Below are 231 nucleotides of genomic sequence, written 5' to 3'. Positions count from 1 at the left end.
CTCCTTCGATCCTTTGGCCAGAATTGCTGTATTCCTGCAACGCTGTTCAGTCTTTAGCCGTTCCTTCGGGTAGAAAATATATCTCGTCGGCAAATGATAGATCCGAACCGTTCGTAATTATCGTCCGGTTCACGTATTAGATTTATAAGTTGGAGGAATAAAGAGAAATGGATTTATGTCGAGAGGAAATGAAACGTGGCGGGATAGGCTTAGGTTTGTGTATATCGTTTG

Source organism: Penaeus monodon, chromosome 34 (assembly GCF_015228065.2).
Source record: "Penaeus monodon isolate SGIC_2016 chromosome 34, NSTDA_Pmon_1, whole genome shotgun sequence".
In the NCBI taxonomy this organism is placed as follows: Eukaryota; Metazoa; Arthropoda; class Malacostraca; order Decapoda; family Penaeidae; genus Penaeus; species Penaeus monodon.
The sequence above is the reverse complement of the archived record's forward strand: the minus strand, read 5'-3'. Positions refer to the sequence as shown.